Genomic DNA, 21,168 nt, shown 5'->3' with positions numbered 1-21,168 from the left:
GAGGGCAAGATTTAGAATTCCTTTGGTCAGTCTATCACTGCTCATTCTGAGAATGTGACCATAGAATTTCAACCTCCTTTTCCTGATAGTATCTGAGATTTTTTCAGTATGGCAATAAATTTCATGAGATTTCCTTTTCATTCATACTCCCTCTGTGCAGACTGGGCCGAAAATTTTCCGTAAATGTTTTCTTTCTTGCTTTTCTATATCTTTTATGTGTGCTTCGCTATGGAATTCTACATTGTATACAGAATTGTAGGCTAGGTAGTGTACACGTTGTGAGCAAGACTGTGTTAAATTGCATAGCTCTTATCGTTACCCTGGAAACGCGAAGGAGAAATCACCAAACGTCTTTTCTCATATGAAGACTGCGCTGGAGAATTTTCATTGTAATTGTAGGCCCGTTGCCTACCATCAGTCACAATCAGGTTGAAGAATTGCTTTATAATGGCAGACACTCACTATCCACCTGCCTTTTTACATCCTCAGAAAGTCTGTCTTAAAGGGTTTTCCCAACTAAAATGAACATAGGTCATTACAATGACGTCAGTAGGAATGGCGCGAGTAAAAGCAATGATTTCACATGAAATACTTGATCAAATGAAAAAGCACACATTTTCTCACTTTTAACGAACAGTACTACGCTGCCGATCTAACAGTACAAAGTTCCAGAGCTGGAATGACCAGGCTGCAGACAGCTGTAATCCGTGAACAATTAGTCTTTTTTTCGGAGGGGGAGGGGGTCGAATAGTGGAGAGTCCCAGGGCAAAAACTATGCCCTTTTACTAATCATTTTCGTAGGAATACCCGATGAGTCGGAAAATCTCAATTCACTACACTGGCGGCGGAAAAATCTATCTGACTTGGAGGCAATTTTTCCTCCAAGCCAGAGGAGAAACCCCCTCTTCACTGCTAATTTTGAATAAAATGAATGTAGAATTTAACAAAAGTGAGGAGGAAGAAGCTATTTTTAGGGTTGCATTTTGAGTTATTTAGTGAATTGTGGTGCTATAATTTGGAATAGGTCTAAAGCGTAATTCTAGACCAGGTCATACTACTACTACTACTACTACTACTACTACTACTACTACTACTACTACTACCACTAAGTGAGCCTCTGCCTTAAGAGTGCACACTGCTCATTCAAAACAGCGCGTCGGATTAGGGATCAAATAGCTGGAATACTATGATGAACCAGTGAGTTACGTACTAGCACAGTACGGGCTCAGAAAATGTATAAACCAGAGGAATGACATGCTAAAGAAGAAAGTTTTCTAACTCCTCAGCTATTTCCCGCCAATATTCAGTCAGGCTGTTATACTCGGTACGCATCAGTAATCCCATCTATCGGAGTTGAGCGGCAGCATATGAGACAAAAATCATCACCACAAACAATGGTCAATGTAATGTTAATGTTGATCAATGTTATGCGCTTTCAATATTGTAAGCCTTCACAGTTAGTTTTCTTCCGACTCGGAAATACCACTCTTATCATAGTCGATAAGGTAAAATTGAATGAAACATAATGGTCCGAAATTGTATTCTCTATAACTTTTGTTCTGTAGTACTTTTCGATAGGACCAATAACATAGGTATTTAAAAAATTAAATTTTAGGCGCCTTCCGCTAAACTACAATTTCATACAGGACGAATAAAATTATTTATAACATACCGACTTTTATTAAATTCTGTTAACCCATTTCCTCGTCGCTCGGCGTCGATATGGACTTGGGAACAAAAATACAAATTCGTGAATATCTGTTTTATCAAAGCTGGTACGGTAACAATGTATGACACAAATGATCGCAAATTTAATTCTGTATAACTTTAGTTATGTAGTATTTATCGATAGGACCACTAATAATATAAATATTTGAGAATTAAATTTTAGGCCTTCCCCTAAACTACCATTTCACTCAGCGTGAGTAAAGTTATTTACAGCCTGGATTGTAGTGGCTCATCCCCCGACTACACATACCGATTTTCATTAAATTCTCTTCAGCCGTTTTCTCGTGATGCGTGTACAGACAGACAGACAGACAGACAGACAGACAGACAGACAGACAGACAGACAGACAGACAGACAGACAGACAGACAGACAGACAGACAGACAGACAGACAGACAGACAGACAGACAGACAGACAGACAGACAGACAGACAGACAGACAGACATTACGGAAAAGTAAAAAGTGCATTTCCTTGTTACTATGGACAAGACCGATACAGATATACCATTCTTTTCAAATTCTGAGCAATGTACAAACAACACTCTTATTTTATATATATAGATTACAATGTCTTAGCTTTGTTTTCCGATATAATGATTTTTTTGTGTGTGTTCCAAGTGGTTCCATATGCTTTCTGTAATTTAGTAATTCTCTCCTTATTTGCTTCACGATTTAATCCAGAAGGTTGAACGATTCGTCCAAGGTATGTGAATTTATTTCCTTGGGAAATTTGTCCAAATTTAGTCATCATACACTGACTGACAGAGCAAATGCAACACCAAGAAGGAGTGGTTCGAAAGGGATGAAAGTTGGGGAAAAAACAGAGACGGCACGGACGAATAATTGATGTTTATTTCAAACCGATATGCAGGTTACACAATGCGCACGGCATCGACTCAGTAGGATGTAGGACCACCGCGAGCGGCGATGCACGCAGAAACACGTCGAGGTACAGAGTCAATAAGAGTGCGGATGGTGTCCTGAGGGATGGTTCTCCATTCTCTGTCAACCATTTGCCACAGTTGGTCGTCCGTACGAGGCTGGGGCAGAGTTTGCAAACGGCGTCCAATGAGATCCCACACGTGTTCGATTGGTGAGAAATCCGGAGAGTACACTGGCCACGGAAGCATCTGTACACCTCGTAGAGCCTGTTGGGACATGCGAGCAGTGTGTGGGCGGGCATTATCCTGCTGAAATAGAGCATTGGGCAGCCCCTGAAGGTACGGGAGTGCCACCGGCCGCAGCACATGCTGCACGTAGCGGTGGGCATTTAACGTGCCTTGAATACGCACTAGAGGTGACGTGGAATCATACGCAATAGCGCCCCAAACCATGATGCCGCGTTGTCTAGCGGTAGGGCGCTCCACAGTTACTGCCGGATTTGACCTTTCTCCACGCCGACCGCCGACGCCACACTCGTCTGCGGTGACTATCACTGACAGAACAGAAGCGTGACTCATCGGAGAACACGACGTTCCGCCATTCCCTCATCCAAGTCGCTCTAGCCCGGCACCATGCCAGGCGTGCACGTCTATGCTGTGGAGTCAATGGTAGTCTTCTGAGCGGACGCCGGGAGTGCAGGCCTCCTTCAACCAATCGACGGGAAATTGTTCTGGTCGATATTGGAACAGCCAGGGTGTCTTGCACATGCTGAAGAATGGCGATTGACGTGGCGTGCGGGGCTGCCACCGCTTGGCGGCGGATGCGCCGATCCTCGCGTGCTGACGTCACTCGGGCTGCGTCTGGACCCTCGCACGTGCCACATGTCCCTGCGCCAACCATCTTCGCCACAGGCGCTGCACCGTGGACACATCCCTGTGGGTATCGGCTGCGATTTGACGAAGCGACCAACCTGCCCTTCTCAGCCCGATCACCATACCCCTCGTAAAGTCGTCTGTCTGCTGGAAATGCCTCCGTTGACGGCAGCCTGGCATTCTTAGCTATACACGTGTCCTGTGGCACACGACAACACGTTCTACAATGACTGTCGGCTGAGAAATCACGGTACGAAGTGGGCCATTCGCCAACGCCGTGTCCCGTTTATCGTTCGCTACGTGCGCAGCACAGCGGCGCATTTCACATCATGAGCATACCTCAGTGACGTCAGTCTACCCTGCAATTGGCATAAAGTTCTGACCACTCCTTCTTGGTGTTGCATTTGCTCTGTCAGTCAGTGTATTTCGCCCATCTAGAAACCGAGAGGATCCTTCCATGTACTGGGTTTTTCATATGATATTTTAAGACCTGTTTTGGCTGCAATTTCATGTGGGTTTTTGAGGGAGTGGATTGCTTTCTGCCTATTATTAGAAAGAATTGCCAAGTCGTCTGCAGAAGCTAGACATCGCACGTGAATTCTGTTTTCCAGTTGTCTACCAAGAGTTACTCCTTTAACTTATTTTTCCCATGTTCTGATTACTTTTCCTAGAACAAGATTGAACAAGGGGATGCCCTTGTCGAAGCCCTGTGCTGACATCAAAAGGCTGAGACATTTCTCCTAAAAATTTAACTTTAGAAGTAGTGTCAGTTAATGTTTGATCAATTCTCTTGTTTTTCTGTCTACTTTAAATTCTTCGAGTAGTTTGAAAAGTGTCTGTAGGTCTATGGAGTCATATGATTTTCTAAAATGTATGAAGGTGTTAACTGTTTCTCTATTTTTGCGTATTTGTAAGATAGTTTTGAGATTGAGTATTGGTTCTGTGCATGATCTGCCCTTTCTGAAACCTGCCTGGTATTCTCCAATGAAGTGATCTGTTTGTCTTTCAAGTCTTCTCATTAGAACTTTGGAGAAAATGTTTTAGGTAAGTGGCACCAAGTTGTTGATATCAGTTTTATCACCTTTTTTATGCGGTGGGAGAATTAGTGCACATTACCAGTACTCAGGAATCTTTTCCGTGATCCAGATATCGCTGAGAATAGGATTAAGTTTTGAAGCTAGGCATTCGCCAGAAATTTTCGACATTACGGCAATAATACCGTCCTCACCTGGAGATTTGTTATTTTCAGTTCACTGACAATTTGTTTGATTTTTTCCAATGTAGATGGTTCTGAATCTGGATTTGGTGTGGGTTTTTCAAAGGTCAGTTGTTCTCCAGGAGATTCAGAGTATAAAAGTTACTGAACATTGTTTGCTAACATTTTGCAATTTTTCTTGTTATTTGTTTCTAGAGTTCCATCCGTACGTTTGAAAGAAAGGCTAGGTGCCTGGTAATTTGATATTTCTTCTCTGAAAGTTCTGTAAAAGTTTTGTGTGTTACTTTTAGTGAATTCTAGTTCAATTTCTGCCAACCTTCTGTGATTATAATATTTGCGTTTCTCACATTTGCTGATTTTTGAGGTTTGTTTCTGGATATTAATGAATTCCTGCCAAGTGTTTTCAGTTTTATGGGAATCCCAATCTCTCCAGGCTCTCGTTCTAAGTTCTATGGCCTTGCGGCAGATTTCATTCCACCATCTGTGTTTGCGTTTCCTGGGGGGGATGCCTATACTTTCGGAAGCTTCTACAAATGCTTCTCTGATTTCTAACCAGTTGATTGGATTCTGGATCGAGATATTTGCAATAAAGGAGCCCAAGTTTTCTTTAAGATGTTCCAGGTCGATTCTTAATTTCCTGTTTGTTCTAATTTTGTGTCTGTTTTGTTGAAATTTGACTTTAACTTGAGATAAGTAGTGTTCAGAGTCAATAACTTCTTTCTTGACTTTAACATTCATAATTTCCCTTTGATTTTTATTAAAAATCGCTACATGATCTAACTGGAATTCCCCTAAATAAAAGTATGGGGATTTCCAAGTCGTTTTCTTTCGTGGTAGTGCCAGGAAATGAGTTGATATTAATTTGAAATCAAAACTCTCGCAGAAGCCAATTAATCTTCTCCATTTCTGTTGGTTCTCTGGTGAGCTGCATAGAGACCCAAGATGGTTCTTAACTTCTTTTCCTTGTCAATTAGGGCATTAAAATCTCCTAAAATGATCTTGATATGATGCTTCGGAATTTTTGGCTGTAGCTTCCTCTAGTTGTTCCCGGAAGTCGTCTACTATCTGTGGATATTTTTGATTTTGCTTGTTTGTAGTGTGTCCGTATGCTTCTGTATAAGTGGCTGAATGTAGGGTTGTGTGGCAAGAGTCTGGTTCATTTTTGTCGGCATGGCACATGCTAGCTTTCTGGAGTGAGGCGGCGACTTGTTTCAAACGAGAAGGGGAGCGAACCAGTTTGGATCAGAAAATAAAATAAAGAACGAAGCGGAGAGAAAACAAATAGCTGGAATATGTCCACATACAGTTGTACCTTATAAATGTAAGAAAAACATTATTAGTAATGTCGACGGCATGATATATTTGTACTTACGAATGTGTATACATTGAAATTTTTTTTTTGCTAGTTGTTTTACGTCGCACCGACACAGATAGGTCTTACGGCGACGATGGGGCAGGAAAGGGCTAGGAGTGGGAAGGAAGCGGCCGTGGCCTTAATTAAGGTACAGCCCCAGCATTTTCCTGGTGTGAAAATGGGAAACCATGGAAAACCATTTTCAGGGCTGCCGACAGTGGGGTTCGAACCTACTATCTCCCGAATACTGGATACTGGGCCGCACTTAAGCGACTGCAGCTATCGAGCTCGGTTATATTGAAATTAGACTGAACAGTGGTAATGATATCATGTTTAAACTACAATATTAGTAAATGAATTTATGTTTGATTCTGAATGGTGTATGTGTGGAATTTAATAATAATTAAAGTAGCTGACAAGAATTCAGTGCTTGAACTGACTTGTACTTCCGACGAACAGTGGGGGTGAGGTACTATTTAAAGGAAGCCATACGCCTGTTCGTTCTCGTCAGGTTTTACATGTAGACTCTTTCTTCTTTCCGCCTATGTGGTTTTTCCCTGACCCTTCAATACCATACCTCAACACCACCTAACCAATACAAACTCTTGCCGTGGTAGCGAGTCTAACTCGGAAACCGGCAGATACTCCTTGTATCACTTCCCACTTTCCCAGCTATCTATTTTCTACTTAGAAACTAATAGCATGTCGGAGGCAATGTAGATTGTGTCGATTGCCACGCCGGGGGAGCGGGCTACGGGGCCCCCCGTAAAAAAAGAAATGTTCGTTCTCATTTATTCTCCGTCTACGCTCATTACACTGGTCAACGAGAACGTCGCTACACATCGAGGGAGGACGTCACTCGATATTCAGTTGTCACCAGACACAGTGAGGACGTCTATCCAGTGCCTATCCTATACTTAGAAAATAGTGCCAGTCTCTACTACTACAATTAAACGTACTCGACCAACAGGTGTCGAATGGATGTGGATAAATAATAATAAGTACGTGTGTTTCAGTTCGTAGGATTGTGCCTAGAACTCTGTCTAATTTATTCTGTACAAGTTTCAGCGAAATCAACTGGATATGTGGAGTTGAAGAGGACCTCAACAGCCTACATCACAAGGAGATGGGATTTACTACTGAATTCTACCCATATTTCACCATGAGATTCTAATTCTGCAGACCGCCGCCATCGGAGGAGCAATGCAGAAATTTCAACCCTAGGCTGTTCAATTAAGAACGCCCAGGGCTCAACATGAAGCCTACAGAATAAGTTAAGTCGACTACGTCTTTATTTATATCTGTTCTCTGTAGTAATTTATTTATTTCTCTATTCTTTTGGTGTGGTCTCATATTCTAGTAGTTGATCTATTCCTTATATCACTTCATTTTATTGTTCCCAAATGTCCGAGTTAAGACATGAAATTTTGTTCGAGTATGTGAGTCATATTCATAACCAGGTGTTACAGAGTTCTGAAATGATGGATCATTGAAAGTTTATCCATGTGTTATCATAATCATCCTTTCTTATTTAATGAATTTTACTGCATTAGTGAGTTAATCTGTGTTGTAGGAATTTATTGAGATAATATTTTCCATATATTTTTCGATATTTCGGTGATATTTGGACTTACATTCGTACCTCGTGGCAATTGTAGTATGTCGTCAGGATGTTAATTCTGGAATTAGATCATGGATTAATTAGGAGTACGTGAGTATAAATATATGATTTTGAATAGTATATTTAATCATCGAGACGAATTTAATGAAAGTAAGACTTGTTTCTTGGACGATAGCATATGTTGTTACGCGAATTTCTGACTACGTGCTTTGTGATATACAGTTATGGAGAATGATAGTCGTCGTTGTAAGTTTGTAATTGTACTATGGATTTATGGCGAATTAATATATGTGATAAGAGTCGTCTGATAGTGAATTACGACGTGTTTTGTGCGACGACATTTTAGTACGTGATATTGAAGGTTGATGGAAATAGATGATAGTTCTTCTAGAATACAAAATTGTAGTTTGCTTTGATAAAGTCTTCTGATGATGATAACAAGTATATGTCAGTAGGCGTACTCTAGAATTTTGACTTAATTTTTAGGAATAGATTTATCCTGTTCTAAGTTGTGGAAATCATTGATTCGAAGTCAAGAATGTTTTGTGTGAATATTTACTGGAAAATGATTGAATTTGGACGTAGATTCTCAGATAAATATCCATATCAGACTGTAGTTCGATACCAGGCGAACTCACTTTAATCGCACGAATTCTTAACCACATGGAGACTTCATATTTTCAGTAATACCTCAGAATCGAGAGTGGGAATGTTAATTCACGCGCAGACGTGATGTAAATAATGTAAATAGTTCTTCTATAGAATTTTTCCTGTAGATATTTGGTAGAATTAGCCATATTTTGGTAGTTATTAGAAATGTCTTGTAAATTGCATATTACATGTGTTGTACTGACGGATGGAATGATCAACTATATTTTAGTTACCGGTACTTATAATCCACGTTTCTGACCGCATTTCAACGTCGATAAATTTTTGATTTGATTGTTTTTGAGGATTATTAATTTTGATTCATTATAAATGACCACTTAACGGTAACGTTAAATATTAGTTCTCTTGAGGATATAAGTGAGAATAATTTAGGGCAGATATACACGACGTCTCGATTTAATTTTACATCTTTTCTAAAGTATATTCAAGTGACATTTAACTGTAATGAATATTTTCAAGAATATAACTTCACTAAAACGTCATTATGAGGAGATATATATTTGTAAATTATAAATTTTATATTCCAAACACTCTATTAAAATTTAATGTATTTTTCAGATTTCTTCGAGGAATTACACTTGACGACCTCTTTTGTCAAGATTCAACATTTAAAATTGTTCAATAATTACGATTGACAAAACAAATATATGTTCATAAATCAACTCTGTTAGAATTGTAGAGGAAATAAGTCGAATGTACCATCCCATTTGTTTGGATTATTTTTATGTCACGTCAAGAATCATCAGTAATTTAGTTTAATGTAGTGATCATTTCTCATAATCAGAGCTAAATGTAACAAAGGCTTTTCAGTCTGTCAAACACACAGCAAATACAATGTAAATTATAACACTATAAACATACCTGTAAAAACACACTAACATACAACGAATGACATGTTTCGTTCTACAAGAACATCCTCAGAATCTATCAAATCACTTTGAAAACAATCTTATATATGTACAGTATTGTTTGCGCTACGCTAGGTATGTTTATAGTGTTATAATTTACAATGTATTTGCTGTGTGTTTGACAGACTGAAAAGCCTTTGTTACATTTAACTAAGTCAACACTGAAAACATGGCTTCATTCTTAACAAACTAATCAGAGCTAGTCAAGGTGGCAAAAATAGTTTTATTTTTGAATAAACTATGTTGTAATTCCATCTGATACCGAATATTTTCTTATTTCCGAACCTACTGTTTAATCCTGCCATTTGTGTTTATTCAGCCAGTTATGTCACGCACGTACTGAGCACCCCTGGAGTGTCTCTTGTTCTCCGACTTGTCTATACGGGCGCATTAGGTACATGTGCATTGATTAGTGTATAGGCTTTGTTTCCTGACTTAATTGAGAGTAATGCCATTCTTTCAGAAGGAGACTTGAGTTTGTAAGATCTTCTCACTGCAAACGCAGTACCAAACTGATCTGTCTGAAACGAAATGATTTTCATCGGCATACTTGGTTTCTTGGAGTGCTAACATTTGGACGTTGAATTTCTCTAGTATGTTTGTTTAACGTGCCAGTGAAATGTTTGCGCTTTGGGCAAAAGATTTGGGAAGCTCCGATCCATTCCCGCATGATGTTCTCGGTCTCCCAGAATCCGATGACCGAGATACTAGGGCCTGGGATAGAAGTGTCCTGAACTGACGTTTCCATCATGCTAGTAAGTTGAAGAAAATTGGGAGACTGACCTTCGCCAGTCTCATTGGTACAACTAAGGTGTGGAGACTTAGAGGTTGCCTCATGATGTTTTCTGGCTGTACCTGTTTTTGGTCTGGGAGAGGTATTTTATTTCCCTCAGACCCTGGCGAGCCCCCGAGCCGCCACCTGGGATGCGCCCGATAGAGGAACAGAAAAACCCTCATGGGATTATTATTATTATTATTATTATTATTATTATTATTATTGTTACCGGTTTTTTGTGGTAGTTAAGCATGAAAGAAGGTGCTGGGTGGTGAATAGGTCTCAAGCTACTAAAGAGAAATTAAATTTTAAAATTTAACAAGGTTATATTTTCTTTTCAAAATTAGGTAACAACAAATAGAACAGGTACTTAGTAGCCGAAATACAACTTGAAATGTACAATTACAGGGATTAAAGAATTTGGGCTTCGAGCCCTGAAAACACAATTCTTGAGCAACTAGCTCAACTTTACGATATACCAATTTCAACAAAAGGGGCAGAAGACCCCAATCAAACCCTGGAGCCCTTGCTCCAAATTACACAGCAAAGCCTCCTCGAGGCATACAACTCTCAGTCTTAGAAAAGAGCCACTCGCTCTTAAAGTTAAGCCTCTCCCAGGCCACACCAAACTCAACTTTCAAGTTGTCCTCAAAGGACATATACACAGGGGTAAAATACCCAACCTACTGAGGTCTATTAGGTGAGAAAAGATTAATACATGACCTCAAAATACAACTTGAGAGGAGGCGAACTTGCACTCCTAATACACTTTGCTTAAGACCTACTTGGCACTAGGCCGTTAATACAAGGGCTAATCCCATACTACAGAGGTGACTTAATGGCAATTTACATTACATTACGGGAGAATTGGTTGAGAAAAATAAGTTCACCTCAAGACGATGTGAGTGGGAACTCGAGAGGGTTAGCACTCTCTATCCCATAATGTAGCTTTACAAGAGAATAGAAGAAAAGAGTAGTTACATTTTAGGAAAAGGTTACATGATGGAAAACGCTTCGAACCCGCCGCGAGAGTTAAACTGCCGACCTAGCAAGAAAAGAAGATATTAATAGGCCATTACCTGGTAGTAGATCGCTGCCGAGGAAAGAGGCGCTTCCCGCCTCCTGCTATGTACTTAATACACTGAAGGATGGAACAGAAGTGGCCCGGAGACCCCAAAATCAGCAGTTTATAACCTCTCGCGGAAGATTCTAGGCGTTAGGGGAAATAAAACACCCTCCCTCAAAGTTTTTATTGGTTCGGGAAAGGAAATCCCTACATAGAGGAAAAAGAAACACATTATTGGTGGCAAATTAATTAAAGAAATTCGGGATTGGCTAGATCCAAAATAAGGGGAAAAAGAGGGGTATACAGCCAACTTAAACCATGACAGAAAGAAATTTAACAAAGAACAAACTCTTGAAATAAAAATTTCTCCAACAAAATAGTTCTTTGATTTCGCACTAGGTCGCACTATTGTTGATCTTCAGTAGTGTCCTCTAGAAGAGAAAGTTCACACTTCTTACTTCAAGCGAAACAAAAACACATCAAAAGTGACACAGTTCAAAAACTCAAAATTTTCCATGTGGTGACATCTTCTGAGAAAGTAGAGAATTAATAGAATAGATAAAGTTCAACCTTCCTCCAGAAGAGGAGTTTCAACTGGCGCAACATTTAAATAAACAGTGTAGAGGTGTACCGCCCGGTACAATTATTATTACTATTATTATTATTATTATTTTTATTATTATTATTATTTATTGAACTTATTTGTCTTGTAGTGTTGGAATATTTAAATTAAGTTATGACGCATAACATTCCGAACACCATTTAGATTTTTTTGTAGTGGTTTGAAGTCGCAATAACACATCGAAGGTTTTCGGCGACGCAAAGGCGGGAAAGGGCCAGGAGTGGAGAGGTAGTGGCTTTGGCCTTAATTAAGGTACAGTCCCAGCATTATCTTGGTGTGAAAATGGGTAACTATGTACTGCCACCAACTCCCGAATGCAAACTCACAGCTACTCGCAGTTGTCTATAACTCGCTCGGTGAAGGAAATGTTCAAAATACCCTCTCGATACATCTAGTAACCCTCCGTCGCAGGGATAGATGAACGCAACCGGGACTCATTAAGACGACGGGCTGATGTCAGCGGCGAATTTCCCATACATGCGATTGATGTGTTACATGCCTTGTATTGTCAACGAAAAATAAATATTAATTGCTTATATTTTCATGGAAGTTATTTATATAAAATTCAAACGCACAGTTATCGATACTCAGAGATGGAAGTAACGAGCATGGATGGTTGCCAAACTACTCCAGAGATGTCAGCACGAGAATTGATCACTAACTTGTTGGTTGTTGATCTCTTTCGTGGGGTTGGAATGCGGAACGAACAGTCACATCCGTCAAGAGGGCGGTGCAAGCTGGAATCCCGTAAGTTATCGCGCGTGGCCAGGATTTATTTGTGAAATACTGGAGTTCATGCCTGTGAGCGGTTTGCTTGTGCTATAAATGATATACGACAAATGTGTGTTGTAGTGTTATAAATAATTCAGTTTCGTGTGCTTGTAGTGTAAATATCAAACAAAGAGAATGCGGTAATGATGCGATTTTGAAATGACATTACACCGATCAGAGAGTAGTTCATCAGGCATGTATGTAGGAGCGCCAGGGTCACGCGTTTCTACCGTGCAATCCGAATTGAATTTTAACCATTTAATATGCTTTATTTTAAGGAGAAAAGCAGAATTATGAATGAAGGACAAGCGCGTTCAACTCTGAATGTAACTACACAACTTGAGTCGTGTGTTCGTCATTTCATCAGAAATATTTATGAAACTGACCATTGGATTGGTGGATGTGAGATTCTAAATCTTTTTTTTTTGTTGGCCCTGTTTATTGTTTTCTCTTGAAAAATATGTTTGGAATGACGGTCTGTTTGCGTCGATGTTTCCAATTTCTTTCCGTTCCATCCCCTAAACCACAAGTCAGGAGTCGCCACTGGTTGATACATATATCAATGCTAAAGGAGGGCGTCTTTAATATTTCTTATAAGAAAGAGTTTCATGTGTTATGCTGACACGTTCTATTCTTGTGTGTTCTCCATGATTAATGTACTATTTAGAATTTGAGAAAATTAGTTCTAACATGTCAGTCAAGTGTTTACACGCCCATATTCATATATCGAAGATATAACTTTCGCCACGGGAGGGATACGAACACGGAACTCAGAACTGACAATATTACGTTACGGTGACACAGGCAGAAACCCATGGTGTGTTTGTGTTTGATGCTGTGGGCTCTCAAGCCTGTCTTAAGTCATGTGCAGATTTAGCAACACCTCACCAAGCCAATTTAAATTCGCTCGCTAATTTTAGCAGCTGAAAAAATGACAACGCCGCGAAATACCGAATTATGTATTAAAAAATATTTATCAGTATGTCCAACCTTCTTCTTCTTCTTCTTCTTCTTCTTCTCCTCAATCTGTTTACCCTCCAGGGTTGGTTTTTCCCTCGGACTCAGTGAGGGATCCCACCTCTACAGCCTCAAGGGCAGTGTTCTGGAGCGTGAGACATTGGGTCGGGGGATACAACTGTGAGGAGGACCAGTACCTAGCCCAGGCGGCCTCACCTCCTATGCTGAACAGGGACCTTGTGGGGAGATAGACAAGGAAGTGGGAAGGAACCGGCCGTGGCCTTAAGTTAGGTACCATCCCGGCATTTGCCTGGAAGAGAAGTGGGAAAACCACTTCGAGAATGGCTGAGGTGGGAATCGAACCCACCTCTACTCAGTTGAACTCCCGAGGCTGAGTGGACCCCGTTCCAGCCCTCATACCACTTTTGAAATTTCGTGGTAGGGCCGGCAATCGAACTAGGGCCTCCGGGGGTGGCAGCTAATCACACTAACCACTACACCACAGAGGCGGACGAGTGTGCAGTTACGGCTCTTTAATAAACCAACTGTGGATATTGCCTCTAAGATACAAGGACAATCCTGTGCGAGTCGAACGATGAAACTGTGCATACGCGCGGAGGATTGTTTCTGTCTCCATCATACACTCCACTTCCCCCCCCCCCCCCCTTCTCTTATCTTCCCCAAAGCATGGCAGAGGCTTGTGCTCTGGCATAGAAAATACGGCGAGTTCGTCAATTTGAATTCCGCGCACGGAAGTAACATAATAATTTCATTTTCTCGAAAAAAAAAAAAGTTCTCCACCAATCCGATTGCACCGTAGTTCTTAACATAACACGAAGTGCATCCATGATACTTTTATCGGTATATTCTGGTACACCGTGTGTGTGCTATAATGAGTGTTTTTCGACAGAATCCTTCCTTTAGGAATTCATTTTATAATTTAATATTTCCTACATTACCTCCCTTTATTCGACAACATTCCATTACTTTTGTTTTTGATGTGAAAATGAAAATTCACAGCCAGTTTCCGGACATTCGACCAGCTCAGGAATGGAATGAGTGAAGCCCCCATCTAGCGGCGAGGATAGGAATTATGCCGGCTGCCGAAGCATGTTGCACTCCTCTGGGTGATGATTAATGAATGACAGATGAAATAACATTGGAGAGTGTTGCTGGGATGAAATATGACAGAGAAAACCGGAGTTCCTGGAGAAAAATCTGTCCCAGCTTCGCTTTGTCCAGCACAATTCTCACATGGAGTGACGGGGATTTGAACCATGGAACCCAGCGGCGAGAGGCCGGCGCGCTGCCGCCTGAGCCACGGAGGCTCTTGATTTTGATGTATTTACTTTCATCTTTTACTTCTTCCCTGACCCTGTGTCCATACCATTCAACAAATTCTTCACATGCTCTACAGACTCGGATGTAATATAACATCAGCAAATTTTAGCGATTTGACTTCCTCCCCTTTAGCAGTGATTCCTTTTACAAATTTGTCTTTGATTTCATTTAGCGCGTGATCTATATAAACATTGAAAAGGAGGGGTAACGAACTGTAGCCCTGTTTCACTTGTTTCTGGATAGTTGCTTCTCTTTATAACCTGCGATCGTAGTTTGAGTGTTTTACAGATTGTATTGCTTGGTCCAATCCAGTATGATAAATAAATAAATAAATAGATAAATAAATAAATAAATAAATAAATAAATAAATAAATAAATAAATAAATAAATAAATAAATAAATAAATAAATAAATATTCTACCACTTTCCCCACATCTTCCTAACGAGTGGTTTTCTTCAGCAGTGCGCATGTCCTTGACAATGACCATCTCATTATCTACACGCACTCTTACTTCACTCGCATGAAAGCAAATGGAATTCTCAAGGAGTGGCCATGTTGAGCAACTGTGTTGACCAACATGCTTTCAGGGGCCGATGACCTGGATAGTAATCCCCTGTAAATAATAATAATAATAATAATAATAATAATAATAATAATAATAATAATAATAATAATAATAATAATAATAATAATGCCGCCTCTGTGGTGTAGTGGTTAGCGTGATTAGCTGCCACCAATGGAGTCCCGGGTTCAATTCCCGGCTCTGCCACGAAATTTGAAAAGTGGTACGAGGGCTGTAAGGGGGTCCACTCAGCCTCGGGAGGTCAAGTGGGTAGACGGGGTGGTTTTCCGTGGTTTCCCCACTTTCCCTCCAGGCAAATGCTGGGATGGTACCTAAATTAAAGCCATGGCCGCTTCCTTCTCTCTTCCTTGTCTATCATTTCGATCTCCCCATTCCCCCCAAGGCCCCAGTTCAGCTTAATGGGTGAGGCCGCCTGAGCGAGGTACTGGTCCTTCTTCCCAGTTGTATCTCCCGACCCAAAGTCTCACGCTCCACTGTCCTTGAGGCTGTAGAGAGAGGATCCATCTCTGAGTCCGAGGGAAAAGCCAACCCTGGAGGGTAAACAGATTAAGAAAGAAAAAAGAAAGAAAGAAAGAAAGAAAATAAAGAAATACTAATATTAATAATAACAATAATAATAATAATTGTACCGGGCGGTACACCTCCACGCTGCTAGTTCAAATATTGCGCCAGTTGAAACTCCTCTACAGGAGAAAGCCTGAACTTTAAAAAACTGTATTAACTCAACAGTTTCTCCGAAGATGGCTCTGTGTGAATTTTGATGTGTTTTTGTTTGTAATTGACCAAGAAGTGTGGACGTTCTCTACCAGATGTCTCTACTAAAAATTATGATTACGCACTCTGGTGCGAAGGAATGAACTTTCTTGAAGAAATTTTGTATTCTTAAGTTTTGTCTTTACTACATTTTGTTCTTTCATTTTTTGGGTTGGCAATATTTATCTTCCTGTCCGCCAGTTTTGAACTCAGCCAATCCCGAATTTATTTAATTAATTTTTGACCAATAGTGTATGTCTTCTTCGATATGGATATGTAGCTCTAAGCTATCCAATAAAGTTGAGGGGGCGTGTCTATTCATTCTTGAAAGGTCTCGAATTTTCCACTAGGGTATAAAAAAATGCTGATTTTCTTGTCTCGGGGCCACTTCAGTAACATCCAACTTAGTGTGTGGATATGTAGCAGGGGGCGGGAAGCGCCCCTTTCTTCAAGCAGTAGCTCTTCAACAAGGTAATGGCCTTTTAAGATATTCATTTCTTGCTAGCTCAGCAGTTTAACTCTCGGGGAGGGTTCGAAACCTTTAATATGTAACCCTTCTCTTTAAAATGTAAATTATCGTCGCCATAAGACCTATCTGTGTCGGTGCGACGTAAAGCCCCTAGCAAAAAAAAATGTAAATTCCTTTCAGTCTATGTGAAAACTACAAATATTTTTTACTGTAAAGCGGGGATAGAGAGTGCCTTACCCTCTCGAGCTCCCCTTCATTTTTGAAATTAAGGTGACCACGTTTTCGTAACCGCTTTTCTTTCTTCCTCATTGTGTTAAAGTTTTTTCATACGGGTCACCTCCTTAGCTTGGGATTAGCCCCTGTATTATCGGCCTAGCGCCACATAGGTTTTTTAAACAAAACTTTAGTGTAGGAGTGTTAGTATTCGCCTACATCCTTTTGTTTTGGGCCATTTAAATTAACCTAGTTTTGCACAGTAAGGCCCAGTAGATTGGGTACAAGTTGCCCCTGTTGGTTTATAAGTTTGCCTTAAGGGCAGTTGAGTGTAAGGTCTGCTTATGGCCTCCTGATAGGCTTGAACTATTGAGAGCAGGTCTGCTCTTTCCTAAATTTGATTCCTGTGCGCCTCTAGGAGGCTTAACATTGTAGTTAGGAGCAAGTGCTCCTTGGCATGATGGGGTTTTCTGCCCCTTTGTTTAATTATGCACCTTGGTAAAGTTGGGCTAATAGCTCAAGGATTGTCATTGTGGGGCTCGAAGCCCAGATTTTGTAATTATCTCCTAACTCTTGTAATTTCTTGGTACCTGTTTTTGGCTTGGTGTTGACTTCTTAGGTTTTCAAATTCTATGTCACCACTGTTAAGTTTTGAAAATATAACCTTTGTTGAAATTTTAATTCATTTTTCGAAATTGTAGTTGGACCCATTCCAGCCCGCACTTTTTTCACCTCTGCTGATCCACCAAAACTCCGTAACAAGTGGTAGCAGAGCGTGGTTGAATGGGTCTCAATTTAGTCCCTTTTGACGGCTAAAATTTGCTTTGTTTTGAACTCTAACAATTTTCTCCATCGCTGGAATTTTTCGATTTTTCCAAATTTGAAAAATTCTGTCATCATGCCCGGCCCTCGCGATGTTCTCCATCCCGGCTATTTGCGCAAGGAGGAATTAATCTATGAATTAACAATTAGAAATGTGCAATCTGGAGGCACGGTTGCAGTAGATACCAACAAGCTCAAAGAGTCCCTTGATTTGCCTATTTCCATCCCCACTTTGGGAGAGAAAGAGATTGACGATGCTCTCTCCACGATCACTGATAATACTACTGAGCTAGCATCTGTAGTTAGTTTTTTTTGAAGAAAATGATCCTTCTCCAAATCAACTTAAACGGGTGCAAGCTAGATTGTTTCACTTTTACAATAGGGTCACTTATCTACTGTCTCTTAAGTTAAATGACTGTCAAAGGGAGGAAGCTAGTGCAGTTCTCGAAAACCTTTCTGAATTGTCCAGTAAGGCGAGTCTTTTGTTAACTGGGGCAGTCCCCCCCAAAACCGACCAACCCACTCTGGTAAACGTTGTCAGCGAGGAGCATTCTCCCACGGGGGAAGAAAGTACAACATCTGTAGAAGTCCGACAAACTTCTGTTCCATTAGAAACTGAGTCCGTTCGTCGCACCTCCATTCCACCCTTTGTGTTTAATAATGCACCTTCTGAATCTGCTTCTCCACCACTTAGACCCCTTCCTACTACGTCACCTGGTTTAAGCAGTTTGCCCCATCCTTTAGCAATGTTGCTCAGGGGTATTTCTAAGTTTTCTGTTAACTCTACCAGTGACGTTATTTCATTCTTAACGTTTTTAGTTGAGTTTCAGGATCATGCCCTTGTTTTTTCTCTTTCTGCGTGTCAAATTTTGCAGATCATTTATCCCTATTCAATTGGGGTTCTATCAGACAAGATAGTTAGGGCAATTGCTGAACAGTCATCCATAGAAGACATCCACACCCATCTGTTAGCTAATTTTATTCCGGCTCGAGCTAGGTCATCTCTAATTCAGAAGTACTATTATAGAGTGCAGCGACTTGATGAAAACCTGGCAGACTTCATACAAGACATCAAATTCTATACTAGGGTATTTGCCCTTCATTTTCCCGAAGATCAAATCGTTCAAGCCATTGTGGAAGGAATTTCACCGTCTTACAGGTCATATTTGTGCTTTGCGTCGCGTCCGCAAACCTTTGCCGAGTTGGAAGCTATGACTGTTTCAGCCGAAGAGGTTAGGTATGCTGACACATTACATGTTGCGAGGGAGTCCCCTCCGTTTTCAGGTAACTTTCGGCCTCCGCCTCGCCGAACCGTCACCACTCGCAAATGTTATGCTTGTGGCTCAGCAGATCATCTTCGGGGCAAGTGCCCCTTGATTAAATCCAATGGGACAAACAAGGGAGCAGGGTCATCCCAAGGCTGTTTTAGATGCGGCGCGTTCTCCCATATTGCAAAAAATTACCCGAATTCGAATAGCACTCCCTCCTGCTCAACTTCGGGTGCAACTTCCATCAACAATCATAAGTGACTAGTGGCTCCGGCTGAGCAAGCAGATTCATCCCTTCAAGGCTCAGCCCAGGTCAAATCCGACGAAAATTCAGGGAAAAATCAGTACTGTTTTACATTCCCATTTGTATGTCCCAAAGAAAGTCTTAGGATTGCGGCGGATTCACCCGCACCTGTTCCCTTTCTCAAAATTGAATTGAATAATGAACCTGTAACAGCTCTATTAGATTCAGGCAGTGTTTGTTCCATTATTTCGGCTGAATGGTATTCCAAATTGAAATCTGTTTGTAAACTTCCTGAATTTTGTTCGTCTTGGGTTCAATATGTTTCGGCAAACTCCTCTCCATTAGAAATTTTAGGTTTTCTGTATGCCAAAATCAGCATTTCAAAATTCACTTGGAAAATAATACTATTGGTGGCTAAGCACTTGTCTGGCCCCATTATTTTGGGAGCGGATTTTATGTCTTTTACTGGTCTAGTGCTCGACATTCAGAGCAAGTCGTGCAAGTTCAAATTTGCTGCTAATTGTAAAATTCCCTTATTGAAATGTAATTCTGTATCATGTTCATCTGTTTCGCCCAGCCAGGATGAGATGTTGTTAGACCTTATACATCTACCTGAGGAGCGGGCTGATAGTATTCGTAAGTTGTGTCAGTCGTTTCCAGAGGTTTTCTCTGATACTCTTGGTGTTACTGACCTCATTGAATACAAGATTGTGGTTACGGATTCGATTCCAGTCCGGTTTCCGCCTTATAGGCTGTCTCCACCTAAAATGAAAGCTTTGAAGGAAATCATAGATCAGATGTTGAAGGATGGTATTATTCGACCCTCTAAGTCGGCGTACTCTTCGCCTATTTTTCTAGTCCCGAAACCCCAAGGTGGTTTCAGGCCTGTGATTGATTATAGGGCACTCAATCTGAGCCCCTTCCAGACCTTCACTCTTGTTTCTCATGGTTTCGAAAGGCTAAGTTCTTTACCATCTTAGATCTCAATCAGGCTTATAATCAGATACCGTTAGCAGAGGAATCTGAACATCTGACAGCTTTTGCCACAGATTGGAACTTGTACGAATACAACCGCGTGCCTTTCGGGCTCCCCACGGGAGCAGCTGTGCTTACGAGATTGCTGGATAGGATCTTCTCCGACATCAGATTTGAGTATTTATACCACTATCTTGATGATGTCGTCGTATTTTCCGAGACTTTGAAGAACATCTAGATCATCTGAAAGAGCTCCTGAGTCGCCTTCGTAAGGCAGGGTTAACGGTGAAGTTGTCCAAGGTTGCCTTCACTAAACCTTCTATGTCATTCCTAGGGCATATTGTGTCGCCCGATGGTGTAGCAGTCGATCATTCTAGAACACAGGCCATCGTGATTTCAAACCTCCCAAGGACATCAAAGGTATTGCCAGGTTCATAGGCATGGTGAACTTCTTCAGTAAATTCATTCCCAACTTTGCTAATAGAGCGGCGCCCTTGAGCTTACTTCGTAGGAAAGGCGTCAAATTTGAGTGGGGACCTTCTCAACAAGCCGCTTTTGAAGATCTCAAATTAGCTCTGTGTAATGCCCCTGTTCTGGCCATGCCTGATTTCTCGAAGAAATTCATCGTCCAAACTGACGCGTCGTCGTCGGCGGTGGCAGCAGTCCTTCTTCAAGAGAATGAACTAGGGAGGCGACCCATCGCCTATGCATCTAGGACATTATCGGCCCAAGAATCCAAGTATTCCATCTATGAACTTGAGGGTTTGGCGTCTTGTTTGCTCTAGAAAAGTTCCGCCTCTATCTGGAACATGTCAAGTTCGACTTGGAGACTGATAACCAAGCCTTAAGTTGGGTCTTAGGTAGGCCGCGTAGTACTGGTCGTATAGCCCGGTGGGCCATCCGAATTTCTGCCTTCCAGATTGACGTTAGGCATATTAGAGGTACTGAAAACGTGGTTGCTGACGACTAAGCCGTATGTTTTCTAATGATGTAGAGACCCCTGAACAGGTTGATAGTTCTTCACCTCCCGAGTCCATACTACCTGAGGCCAATGCCA

The sequence above is a fragment of the Anabrus simplex genome, chromosome 7 (assembly GCF_040414725.1).
Source record: "Anabrus simplex isolate iqAnaSimp1 chromosome 7, ASM4041472v1, whole genome shotgun sequence".
Taxonomy (NCBI): Eukaryota; Metazoa; Arthropoda; class Insecta; order Orthoptera; family Tettigoniidae; genus Anabrus; species Anabrus simplex.
The sequence above is the reverse complement of the archived record's forward strand: the minus strand, read 5'-3'. Positions refer to the sequence as shown.